The 13226-nt window shown below is 37.6% G+C and overlaps 1 long non-coding RNA gene across 1 annotated transcript in view; it reads left to right on the plus strand.

Moving 5' to 3' along the window:
• The first annotated feature begins 273 nt into the window (after window positions 1–273).
• The window catches only part of LOC121373968, a 32968-nt gene continuing 20015 nt past the window's right edge, over window positions 274–13226 (plus strand). Inside the window, exon 1 of the long non-coding RNA XR_005958161.1 lies at window positions 274–382. This is a non-coding gene — a long non-coding RNA (uncharacterized LOC121373968). The remainder of the gene's footprint in view (window positions 383–13226) is intronic.

The following is a 13226-nucleotide window of genomic DNA, read 5'->3' on the forward strand; positions in this document are numbered from 1 at the left end:
CCGCGAGGCCCTGCTGAACAACATTTGCTATTCAACCTGAGCTTGTTTTGTCTTTTCTTAATGAACCGCATTCGATCTGATTTGTTGCGTGTTGTAAAACTGAACCCTGGGGATCTACACAGAATGTTGTTAACACACTGCACATAGTGTCCAGATTTCCATGCCCAATTTTCATTATTTCCGCCAATTCATCAATCATCCCTCGTTTTTTAAGTCTGATGAAGCGTTTGGTTGGGGGAATGACGTCATCGGGTTTAAATTTAGAATACATTTCTGATGTAGACCTGACATTTGTAGAAAGACATTTGTATTTTTAATGCGATTGGCATATAGAATCTAATTTCGGCATACCTATTGTTGGACATGAAACGAAGCTATTTTGGTAAGAAATCAATACCTTATATCTTATGGATTAAAAACGTCAGGGAAATATTTATAAGAGGTGCATGCTTTCCTATAATAATAATACTTTCATGATGATGATGATGATTATGATGATGATGATGATGATGATGATGTTAATAATAATAATAATCTTTCAAGCTGATTTTACAGATTGTTTTTTTAAAGGGACATTCCTGAGTTTGCTGCAATTTTTAAGATGCTATCGACTAACAGATACTTTTTAACGACTGTAATCACAGATCAAATATATTTTTCTGCATAAGATATTAGTAGGTGTATATTAAACGTGTTTCTGATCGTTATAATATTTGTACTAGTTTAAATTATTATATTTCCTAAAATATTATTTTAGAATATACAGACACTGATATTCTAAACAAGAAAATATATTTAATATGTGTCACAGGGATCCTATAATACCCGTAACTGAATAAAACACGATTATCCAAATATCTCTCCTAACTATATATCTATTAGATCTCTCTGTATCGGGCAGTTTAAAACCCGAGTGGCTCGTCTAGGTATGATCAGAGATAAGATCTTATATAAAGTATATATTAGTATAGCACGTTAGTTCAATAAAAGACACAACAAAACACAATACACTTTGGAATCTGTATTAATACTACGCTGACAAATGTACTGCCGCAGTAGTTAATTAACAACAACAAATAATAACAACCCAGAACTGATCACTTAATTAGTTAATCTCTAGGTGTCTAGTTTACACAATATTCTAATCACTTCACCGTGACACAACACCCACACGTGTGATAATTGAGAAACGCTTCCAGGGGAACTTAATTAATAAAGGAATTACAACTCTATTCCTAACTGTTTAATTTTAATTAACCCTTAACTACTCATTCAGTAACCTTGTAATACAGAATTAATACTGGTACATATCACAATAAAGACAATAACATACAGTTTACCTAGGTCCTCTAGGATGACTGGCTAAGCTTTAATAATTAGAACAGTGAAGCCTACAATTTACTTCGTCAGTTTACCGGAAACACTGTCTAAATGATATTGGTATAATACAGTATTAAAATATTTAACGTCACATCAGTCACATCAAGGTTATACAACAGAGCAGAAATATATATTTACCAGTCCGGACGGACAACGTTCCCTGGGAGCCTTCCTATGTTTCTCCCCGATAACTCTAAATCCTATCTATTTATTACAAAAACCGAATATCGCCTGGGGGCACAAGGCGGCACCGAATACCTACAAGTGATATTTCCACAGCGACCAAGCCGGCATATTTTTCTTAGAAGCCTAGACTGGTCGTCGCCTAGTTCGCCAGCAATACCCCGATCGTACCGAACTAGCGGAGGTATTACGTAACTACTGGCCACATGGCCTCCGCCACTGGTCTGGGTGTGTATTAGGCACAGCTCGACCACCGTCGCGCAGAGGTATTACGTAACAAAGTGCCCACCTGGGCTTAAGTGCATATTGGGACTGCACACGGCCCTCTAAAACAATTAATATCGCCACAGGCGAAAAGAAATAAGAGCATGTTCCGTCACAAAATGTAAGTTTAATCACAGAAATATTTTATTAGTCGGAAATCTGACAATGGAGCAAACTTAGGTATGTCTGACATACATGCACATCGGCAGAGAGAGAGAGACAGAGAGAGGCAGAGCGAGAGAGAGAGAGAGAGAGAGAGAGAGAGAGAGAGAGAGAGAGAGAGAGAGAGAGAGAGAGAGAGAGAGAGAGAGAGATGGTGAGAGGAGGGGTAGGAGAGAGAGAGAGAGAGAGAGAGAGAGAGAGAGAGAGAGAGAGAGAGAGAGAGAGAGAGAGAGAGAGAGAGAGAGAGAGAGAGAGAGAGAGCAAATTGTTTTAAATTATATCCGACTTGGTACTCATTCAGACTTTCATCACAATTAATATGCTCTAGTGATATCGTTAAACAAACACACTTTAGCTTTCACCAGTTCGTGTGTTCATACATAAAACAAAAAAGTCGTGTGAGGTACACAAGAGACTAATGGGCAGCCCGATTTCGAAATGGGATGGGTGGTAACATCGGAGTATGAAATATTACCTCAGACATGTTTTACGATTAAGAGCCAAATCCCAGGCAGTTTTCATCGTGGGTTAATTCGGGCGATTGTGATGGATAGTCGAAAAGCATGGAGCCCGTGTGCCCGGTCGAATCGTATTAAAGTCAGATAGGAATATAATTATTTTTAATCATGTGACAACTTCGATTTTAGCTGATGGCGAAATGTTGTTATTGTAAATGATAGTGTTCGGCATATTTCCACGAATATCTATGTTTACTCGTAACTAGTACGGTTTTCCGCTAATGAACAGTGGGTCGAATCTGTGGTATCTCATTCAACATTTCAGTAAAATGCAGGAATGTCTGGAAAACATGCAATTAAGGACTATTTCTGTCTTTATAGTTACGGGCACCACGACTGGTATATATCAAAGGCCGGTGCTACCCTGTCTCTCGGATGGTGCATATAAAAGATCCATTGCTACTAATAGGAAAGTGTAACGGGTTTCTTTTTCTAAGACTATATGTCACAATTACCAAATGTTTGACATCCAATAGCCGATGATTAATAAATCAATGTGTTCTTGTGGTGTCGTTAAACAAAACACTTTTTTTACTTTATAGTTCGGGGATGTAATTAAATTAAATATGCTTAAACTGTGGCACAAAATTAGCCAAATATTTGGATGCCGAGTGTGAAAAAATAATACTTCCAATCATCATAGACATTTTACCATTGCGACAGTTCCAAAGAATTGTCTGAATTTGATGAAACATTTAATACTAATAACAAAAGAAAACTACACTGTGACACAAAATTAGCCACATATTTTGATGCAGAGTGCAGGTCCGATATATTTTAACATGCTCCTATACCACTACGGTTTCGAGCATGTCTGTCCCGGATCCCGTCTCTGGATAGCCAGGGGTCTGATCCGGGACAAATGATGCAGAGTGACAATAAAAACAATACTTTTATTCACCATAGACATTTTACCCATGCAACAGTTCCAAATAGTCGTCTGTGGAATTTGTTTTATAATAATAATAATAATAATAATAATAATAATAATAATAAAAGAAAACAACACAAGGTTAAAACAAAAATCAATAAATGAATATTTTGCCTTCATTAAACATCCATTTCACGAGGCGTGTTGAAATATCTTTAACATTTGGCATCGCCGGAAGACATTTATGCACGACTGGTTATAATTGGGATTCAGTGGTGCATAATTACCTTGTTAATAGAAAACATTACTTTGTAAAGTAGAAGTCTGTTATTTTCTCAGTTCATGGAGATGGTCATTATAGTCTAATGCTAGTGTCAGACTGTCAACTGTCACGACGGAGTTGGCCAACTCAGCAGTTGCGTTGTATTCCCCTCCCCAACACTTCCAACCTAAGACCTGTGCGCTCAGATTAACAACTATGTTACTAAGCGGTTGTATGAGTTTTATATGACGAGAATCGAGTTGTAAGAGTGTTAGGACAAGCAATTGGACAGTCGTAGAAGTCAAGAGATCAGCAACTTGGCAGACTTCGTCGTGACAACTGGTAGTCTGAGGATAGCATGACATAAAATATATAGTATAGACTACAAAGGTCGTAATAAGGAATTGAATAACCAAGGAAAATATTTAGTGCAAGCGAATACAATTAGAGATCGGTTAATGCAGGATGATAGTTAATGTAATAAATGTAATTCGAATCACTTTATTTGTCCACGATTATATACAAACCACACCCACCATTACTTTGCACGTGTGTATTTTGCATAACTATGTTGTATTATTTATGTTATGTATTCAGCTGATGAGTTGTAAAACTCAAAACAAGTAAAGAACTTGAACTTGAAACCCCCCCCAAACCACCCCCCCCCAAAAAAAAAAAACCCACCCCAAAAAACAAAAACAAAACCCAACAGAACCACGAGCTTCTGGAATAGAAAAGGGAGGGTGATAAAACGCCCACCTAAATCACCAGGAAACAGTCATTCGATATACCGAAACACATTCGATATACAGAAACACATTCGATACACCGAAACACATTCGATATACCGAAACACATTCGATATACAGAAACACATTCGATACACCGAAACACATTCGATACACCGAAACACATTCGATAGACAGAAACACATTCGATATACAGAAACACATTCCATACACAGAAACACATTCCATACACAGAAACACATTCCATATACAGAAACACATTCGATATACAGAAACACATTCGATACACAGAAACACATTCGATACACAGAAACACATTCGGTATACCGAAACACATTCGGTACACCGAAACACATTCGGTATACCGAAACACATTCGGTACACAGAAACACATTCGGTGTACCGAAACACATTCGATACACAGAAACACATTCGGTACACAGAAACACATTCGGTATACCTAAACACATTCGGTATACCGAAACACATTCGATACACAGAAACACATTCGATATACAGAAACACATTCGATATAGAGAAACACATTCGATACACTGAAACACATTCGATATACAGAAACACATTCGATATTGAGAAACACATTCGATACACAGAAACACATTCGATATACCGAAACACATTCGATATAGAGAAACACATTCAATACACAGAAACACATTCGGTATACCGAAACACATTCGTTATGCAGAAACACATTTGATATACAGAAACACATTCGATATACAGAAACTGAAATTCTGAACAGTAAACTGTATTCAAAATGTATCTTTAGTTGTTAAAGGGAATTTAGTATTTGAAAATAAGTGCCAATCATTGCAAACTAAAACAAATGGCTTTAAAATATGATATATTTATATGTGGATGCATATATAATATGCATGCAAAAAATCATTAAACTACCAAATAATAACGATATTGGATTTGGGACGTTTGATCCCGGAGAAACAGCTAGGCTGAGTTTAGGCAAACCGAACTAAACCCCCCCCCCCAAAAAAAAAAAAAAAAAAAACAAAAAAAAAAAAAAAAAACCCAAACAAAACAAAACCTACGCTAGTTTGGTTTATGCGCTTCACGTTAAACCAAAAGACCACATCGGGGACCAGTCAAATAGTTTGTGAACGTTAGCGTCGCTCGCTGCCAGAGAACACGGGACTGTTTTCTACATTTTATTATTAATATCCAAGAAATATTTTCTCTGACAGCTCCATGTTGTAACTGATTTCCGTTTATGAAACATACCAAGGATTCTATACAGATTTGTCATTAATAAGTGTCTGTTATGTCTGTTACATTTTCGAGGTGATGAACAAAATTAAAACATCTGGCACAGAAGTCTGCCACTTAAAAAAACACCCATTTTATTAGAAAGCGGTAATCCCGAGGTGCAATATATCGTAGACTCCCCCCACCCCCACCTAACCCCTTGGAGGACGCGGTGGATTCACCCAGTACCAACAAGGGAATGCCATTGATACACCAAAGGTCGAGGTATGTGCTTTCCTCTCTGCGGGAAAGCGCGCATTTAAGTGAAAGATCCAATGGCGCATAATCTAGACTAACTTTGGAATGAAAGGAAGAAAAGAAGGAAATGTTTTAGTTAACGACGCACTTAACACATTTTATTTACGGTTATATGACATCGGACATATGGTTAAGGAGCACAGAAATATTGAGATAGGAAACCCGCTGTCGCCATTTCATGGACTACTCTTTTCGATTTGCAGCAAGGGATCTTTTATATGAATCATCCCACAGACAGGATAGTATATACCACGGCCTTTGTTACACCAGTAGTGGAGCACTGGCTGAGACGAGAAATAACCCAATGGGCCCACCGACGGGGATCGAACCTAGATCGATTGCGCATCATGCGAACGTTGTACCATTGAGCCACGTCCCGCCCCTCGAATGAAAAACACAAAAGAACCGTGGTTCAAAACGTGCTGTCAATGTCTTTATACAAATATTCCTGTCCTTGCTATGTGGTGCACACTGTTTGATTTTCCGCCATTCCGGTCACATTGTCACGACTGGTGTACATTGTCTGCTGCGCTCTTCTATTTCAGAGTTCATTATAAGACCCCTCAAGCGAATAATAAAAAACGACCGTTTTGCGGCAGTGGACCTTCTATTTCTTCCTGCGTGAATTTGGTTATTACTTTTTAACACTTAATAAGCCTGTGATAAATTAATTTCCCTTTCTCCTTTTCTCAGCAGAACTGATGAAGCAACACAAACGAGTTCATAGGCACTAACCATAAAAAAACAAGACTCTTTTTTTAAAGAATGGTTGTACGTTTCCAAAACACCCCTTGAAACTAGAGTATATTTCATTTCATTTCAACTTATTTTCGTGTTTATATCCAATTAAGGTTCAATCACGCTGTCCTGGACACGCACCTCAGCTATCTGTGCTGACTGTTCAGTGGACAGTGGGTTAGTTGTTAGTTGTTAATATAGTATAAATGTCTCTCAAGATATCTTATACATGGATACTCCATACGTTTTAAGTTATAACATGTTAATCAAGTTAATATATATATATATATATATATATATATATATATATATATATATATATATATATATATATATATATATACGAGTGAAACACAATCTAATTAAAATTAGCTCCACTATTACATGTGGATCTAACGGCAGCCCGTTGGAGCTCATGTCCAGTTGACCTTTCATTCGACCAATCAAAACCTTACTTGCAAAATCATGCCAGTGATTTGAGTGCGAGTGCGAATAATTTTTACATGTTCATCAGTGATCTGAAAAGAATTTGAAAAAATTCGGGTTTATGCCGAGGGTATACGAAATGATTCGGGTGAGTTACGAAGTATGCCGGAAACTAATTTCAGTATAAAATTTTATATAAAATTCGTTTCAAGACGAAAAAAAAAAAAAAAACCGTGATGGTATTGCCATAAAATCTGTTTATACTAGTATACAATCCAGAGTTTATTACTGCACTTTTTCACCTGTTTTTTCAATGTTGAAATCGACCAACAAGTTCGCCTATTGCATAAATAGTCTCGACCGATATTTATAGAATTTGTATACTCCCGAATAACGTTATAAAAGGCGAAGTGTAATTGGCCGATATTTAAATTTTATTTATAGATGAAATGTCACCTGGACATGGGAGTCCACGCAATGCTGTTAGATCTACTGGCGAGACCAGTAGAGCTAATTTTAATCAGATTGAGTGAAACAAACCCCGTATTTAACTACGAGCTTCAGCGAGTGACAAATAAACATCATTTTACGCGGGACATAAGCGATACGAAATGGTAGTCAATTTAGTACAACTACACTGACGTCCTAAAGAAACCTTGCAAGGTTTTTCATACTACCATTAGATTGTATCCAATGCTCGACCTCAGTGGTAGCCTTAGGTGTTTTGGGGACTAATATTTTGCTCGGGCTACCAGATATCTAAACCCAGTGGTCCACGTAGCTATTAGATTTTGTGTACACGTCCAGTTACTCTGCAATCAACAAGACGCTTAATTAATCGGTGCCTGAAATCCCACTAAAAATGTTAAGGTCAAGGTCTGCCCTAAGTTCAGCCAGCGAACGTTTCGCTGCTAACGTTCGCGAACTATTTGATTGGTTCCTGACGTGGCCATTTGGTTTAACACGAAGTGCATACACCAGTCTAGCAGATGTCTTTTCTGCTCGGTCTGGCTGAACGCAGCCGTGGTATTATTCGACGAACACGGGGAATGTCAATCTTGTCATTTTGAAGCAAAACTTACTTATTATAACAAAACAGAAAAACTAATAACTCTTTCTTCCACGAGGCTTTGAACTTTCCGAAGAGGAAGAAAGATAAAAGAAGCCGAAAACAAATTTTAATCTTGAAGAAGAAACATAAGACCACACCCTATTTATTTTCTCTCTTGTCATTAGTTTCGTTTACTTAAATATATTTTTGCTTCTTTAGCAGTAAAGTCAGTAAGATCTGAGTAAGTCATTTGTTACTCATTATTGGTTCTTATTTGAGACAACAAAACTCATTAAGTTAATTCATTAATGCATGCGATTAGAATGCTTTTCTTTATCTGCAGCATGTTTAGAATAATTACCAGTGAGATACAGCGAAACAACAACTTTCTTTAGACCGCTTACCGTGTGGTTGCCAAAGACATTTAATGTCTTCACTAATACTTTCTTTACGTGCATCCCCCAGTTGCTTTACGTGAATTTCCCAGTTACTTCGATAATTAACAAATACATTAAGGAACATGGCTTTTAGGCATGTATTGAAGGGATTATGCAGGGATGTTGATCAAGACTTTAGCTTTCATTGGTTTAATGCTCTTCTGTCTCATATTAGAGGGTCATAAGTACGCTAAAAAGTTTGGACATGGATTAAAAACTCGATATATATTGTTTTTACATAAACGAGAATGCAAACATTAGCCTATACTAGTAATTAAACCGAAAACCAATGTGTATCAATAATAATAATAATAATAATAATAATAATAATAATAATAATAATGCCTGACGCCATATAACCGTAAATAAAATGTGTTGAGTGCGTCGTTAAATAAAAACATTTTCTTCCTTTTGCTTCCTTAATCACATCCAGGGGCGGGACGTGGCCCAATGGCAAAGCGTTCCCCTCATGCGCGGACGGTCTATAATCGATTCCCGTTGGTAGAGCCATTGGGCTGTTTCTTCTCCCAGCCAGTGCACCACGACTGGTATATCAAAGGCTGTGGTATGTGCTGTCCTGTCTGTGGGATATTGCATATAAAAGATCCCTTGCTACTAATGGAACAAATGTTGGTTTCCTCTCTAAGACTTTATGTCAACATTACCAAATAGCCGATGATTAATAAATTAATGCGCTCTAGTGGTGTCGTTATAAAAAGAAAAGACCCACAACAACAGCAACAACAACAACAACAAAAACCTTTTTTCACAACCACTCTGGCTATAGGCGTGAAAGCTCAATTGGGACTAAAATTCCTCCTAAAATGACGGAGTAGGAACGAAATATTTGTTTATTTGTTTACCTTAGTCGGTAGAACATTCGCCTGAGGTGTGTAATTCGAATGATCGAAGCCCTGCGGTGGATCCATTCTCTGACCTAGTGTCCCAGGACAGGAATATCAACGGCTATGGTATTAACTGTCCTGTCTGTGGGGAAGTACATATAAAGGATCCCTTTCTGCTACTGAAACTGTTTTCATTGGAAGACTACGAGCCAGAATTACCAAATTTCAAACGTGTGATATCTAAATACGTTAAACGAAACTTCTTTTTTTCTTCTTTTTGTGTGTGTTTTGTGTTGTGTTTTTGTGGGGTTTTGTTTACAAAACTGTTGCTCTGCGTACACCTGCCCCGAAAACAGATTAATGTTTGGGATAATCTAAGAAAAACCCATTGCTGCCATTAGGCCAACTTTATTGTCCAATAACAGCGAGACGTCTTTTGTATGCGCTTTCCCATAGACAAAATGTTCCATAAGGGAGACTTTTGATAGGCCATTCGTGAAGAACTGATTGATTTTCGACGTCGGAGAACACCTTGAAGTATAATGGCATCATGATGTGATTCTAACCATAATGGAATCATGATATGAGTCTGCAGTCGTAATCGCTCTGGAAAAGGAATAGCCATGTTGGGTTCAATTATTGACATGATCAGCTATATAGCATGTTTGCTTTTTCTTCAAGCAAAGAATTACATGCTTATCATTCATTTTATAATATATTATATCCAGTTCATCGAGTGGACACGTAATATATTATGCAAGTACATACTCTCTCTCTCTCTCTCTCTCTCTCTCTCTCTCTCTCTCTCTCTCTCTCTCTCTCTCTCTCTCTCACTCCCTTCCTTCCCATCTGTCTCTCTTTCTTCTTCCATCCAACCCCCTTCTTTCTTATAAAATAAAGCCTTTGGCGACGAGGCATTCATTCTGTATCAATGGATGTTGATATTGTTGATTAAAACTGTAGGTGTGTTTGTGTTTTACATTGGAATTGCGTTTGTGTGTATCTATGGGATAAAGCCATGATTGCAGTTTTGAAACAAACTTTCAATACAATACAACATTATCTGCTGTGGCATTTGCATTATTTACTGTGGCATTTGCATTATCTGCTGTGGCCTTTGCATTATCTGATGTGGCCTTTGCAGAATGTCGAATAGATCAGTTTCTAAAGACTGCGATTACCAAAGTACACAGGCATCAATGTACCATTCTGTATTAATTTTAATCAGCACTGCATTCACCTGTAACCCAGCTAAAATGCCATGTTATTCATACATATATAGACTACGTATGAAAAATGTCAAACTAAGGAAATTAATCTTCTTATACTCAAGTAATTATTACATGAGTTAATAGAAGAATATCCGTCTAGACAGATGCCGCAGTAATTGGGTGGTTACTTTGAAGAGAATGTGTGGGTGGTCTGTTCAGAGTTTGGAAACCTAACTTTTTGATGTTCAAATACTTTATTAAACAGATAATATGATCTAAATGGGACTTCCACAGCATTCCTGAAACAAATGTTTGTATTTAGTCTTGGTGCAGAATTAGGGCGGGACGTAGCCCAGTGGTAAAGCGTTTGCTTGATGCGCGGTCGGTTTGGGATCGATCCCAGTCGGTGGGCCCATTGGGCTATTTGTCGTTCCAGCCAGTGCACCACGACTGTTATCCTGTCTGTGGGAAAATGCATATAAAAGATCCCTTGCTTCATTAGAAAAGATGTAGCGGGTTTTCTCTGATGACGATATGTCAAAATTACGAAATGTTTGACATCCAGTGATTAATGAATCGATGTGCTCTAGTGGTGTCGTTAAAACAAGCCAAACTTTGGTTCAGAATTGTTTAAAGCGTTGAGTTAGGACTAAGTTTAAGCCGATCATGGAACGCCCAAGAGAGAGAGGAGAGATAGAGAGAGAATGAGAGAGAGAAGAGGAGAGAGGAGAGAGAGAGAGAGAGAGAGAGAGAGAGAGAGAGAGAGAGAGAGAGAGAGAGGAGAGAGAGAGAGAGAGAGAGAGAGAGAGAGAGAGAGAGAGACAGTGAGAGAGAGAGAGAGAGAGAGAGAGAGAGAGAGAGAGGAGAGAGAGACAGTGAGGAGAGAGAGAGGGAGAGAGAGAGAGAGAGACGTGAGAGAGGAGAGAGAGGAGAGAGAGAGAGAGAGAGAGAGGGAGAGAGAGAGAGAGGAGGGAGAGAGAGAGACAGGAGATATAGAGAGAGAGGTAGAGAGAGAGATACAGTGAGAGAGCGAGGAGAGAGAGAGAGAGATAGATGAGAGACATGAGAGAGAGAGAGAGAGAGAGAGAGAGAGAGAGAGAGAGAGAGAGAGAGAGAGAGAGAGAGAGAGAGAGAGAGATAGAGAGAGATATGATTTCTCGAGAGAGCGAGAGGAGAATCAGATATTAGATAGAGATTTTATTTAGATAGAGAGCTTTCCATAGAGATAGATAGAGAGAGAGGAGAGATTAGGAGAGAGAGAGAGAGAGAGAGAGAGAGAGAGAGAGAGTTTACTAATAAATTATCTGTGAGAGGTTAACGGAAACATCTTGGCCAAAACCGTTATACATTTAGTACATACGACCACCAGCAGCGCATCTCCTGGGAGCGATCGTTAGGTCTTGGACTTTATAAAGTCACGTACGCGCAATCTGATTCTAGACCACAAGATTCAGATACAGGGCAAGTAATGAAGACTCGACCTGACAGTAAGACACCGTTCGCTTCATTTCACCCAGGTCTTCAGTTCGCCGATATTGTGATTAGAAAAAGAAGAGGATAACAACAACAACCATGAAACTTTAACCAATAGATCATTAATCGTCACAAAAGAAAAAGAAATAAAGAAGTAAATAAGAAAAATATGAAGAGTTTCTGTAAAATGCAGAACGATGAAGAAGAAAAAGAAGAAGAAAGAAGAAGGATACAGTTATTACCACCCCTCGCCATTAAAGTACCTTAGAAAACAATGAATGATAAGCTGTTCGTTTTAGGATCACCTTAGTTCCGCACAAAAATTGTCACATTCTTTTTAGTAGAACCCAGCACATGTTTCAAGCACAATATTAGTTGGTACACTGACACTGGTTCAAATTAAATTACTTGTGTAAATGAAACAACTTTTATGACAACACTAATGCCATGACTGGTACGGTTAACCGCGCTTCCAACTGTGACCCAGTAAAATGCTGTTTGACATTCTGCTACTTATAATGTAGAATACATATAGGATATTTCATGTTTTTTGTCAAATATGATTTATATCTCATCGAGTGAAGTTTGCAACAATATCTCACGAGTCGAGCTCGCACGACGAGTGTGATATAATTACAAACCTCACGAGATGAGATATAAATCATATTTGACAAAAAAACATGACATTTTCTATTTATTATATAACTTCTGGAAATTTACCTTTATTTTTAAAATGCCAGCAGCAAAATAGTTCTGGCTTTCTTATAGTGAAGATAACACTTTCTACAGTGACGATAACACATTTTAGAGTGAAATAGTGAAATGTTCACTCTAAAATGTGTTATCGTCACTGAGTGACTGATAACACTTTTATTTCACTGATATTTTAAGATATTTCACTAAATGTTATATAATAAAACGTGCTATGTGCAATGTTTGAAAGTAATAAACAATGTAATTCAACATTTCAAATTCAAGAAAATGTAAATTATTGATAAAAACGTTCTTTAAACCATTTTATGTGACAACTCGCTTTCGTTCAAGAGGATTAGATATATTTCCGTTTCCTGTGTGGGATGATAAACAGCTTATATTAGTTTCATTCATTAAAAAA

This window comes from Gigantopelta aegis, chromosome 6 (assembly GCF_016097555.1).
Source record: "Gigantopelta aegis isolate Gae_Host chromosome 6, Gae_host_genome, whole genome shotgun sequence".
NCBI classification, from domain to species: domain Eukaryota; kingdom Metazoa; phylum Mollusca; class Gastropoda; order Neomphalida; family Peltospiridae; genus Gigantopelta; species Gigantopelta aegis.